Source organism: Physeter macrocephalus, chromosome 16 (genome assembly GCF_002837175.3).
Source record: "Physeter macrocephalus isolate SW-GA chromosome 16, ASM283717v5, whole genome shotgun sequence".
NCBI classification, from domain to species: Eukaryota; Metazoa; Chordata; class Mammalia; order Artiodactyla; family Physeteridae; genus Physeter; species Physeter macrocephalus.
The window spans coordinates 97165697-97166673 of record NC_041229.1 but is presented as its reverse complement, the minus strand read 5'-3'; the positions used below and the strand labels follow the sequence as shown (position 1 = coordinate 97166673).

The 977-nt window shown below is 40.2% G+C and overlaps 1 protein-coding gene across 2 annotated transcripts in view; it reads left to right on the top strand.

Annotated features, from left to right (window-relative positions):
* The window catches only part of CKAP5 (cytoskeleton associated protein 5), a 74558-nt gene that overhangs the window by 50313 nt on the left and 23268 nt on the right, over nt 1-977 (top strand). The gene's annotated exons all lie outside the window — the stretch shown is intronic.

Here is a 977-nt window from a genome sequence, read left to right as displayed (position 1 = left end):
TGCTTCCATGTCCTGGCTATTGTAAGTAGAGCTGCAATGAACATTTTGGTACATGACTCTTTTTTTTTTTTTTTTTTTTTTTTTTTTCTTTTGTGGTACGTGGGCCTCTCACTACTGCGGCCTCTCCCGTTGCAGAGCACAGGCTCCGGACGCGCAGGCTCAGCAGCCATGGCCGCTCCGCGGCATGTGGGATCCTCCCGGACCGGGTCCCCTGCATCGGCAGGCGGACTCTCAACCGTGCCACCAGTGAAGCCCCATGACTCTTTTTGATTTATGGTTTTCTCAGGGTATATGCTCAGTAGTGGGATTGCTGGGTTGTATGGTAGTTCTGCTTGTAGTTTTTTTAAGGAACCTCCATACTGTTCTCCATAGTGGCTGTAACTATATATGACTAGTTTGATCATTTCGCTTTTGATGTTGTTTTGGTTTTATTAATCAGTTAAAACTTTTCAAAATATATACATTAGAATTTTTAAAAATTCAAACAATACCAAAAAAGTACAGAAAGTATGAAAAGCATGTCTCCCACTCCAGTCTCCCTACACAAGGAGGATGTTATTACCAGTTATTTTGTGTATTACCCCAGAAATAATAATATTCCATACCTATACAATCATATATATATAAATATATAGCCCTCGTTTTACACAGATGGGAACATGCCATACTCTTTGTTCTGAATCTTACTTTTTTCTTTTAATGGTATTTGAAATATATATCTTAAAGAGCATTCCATATCTGCACGCATGTATGCATTCATTCTGTTTATTGATGCATCATATGTATGTACCTTTCTTTATCCTCAACCCACTATGTTGAACATTTAGGTTAGTTCTAATCTTTCACTCTTTTTTTTTTTTTTTTTTTTTTTTTTTTTTTTTTTTTGTGGTATGGGGGCCTTCCTCTGTTGTGGCCTCTCCCCCTGCGGAGCACAGGCTCCGGACGCGCAGGCTCAGCGGCCATGGCTCACGGGCCCA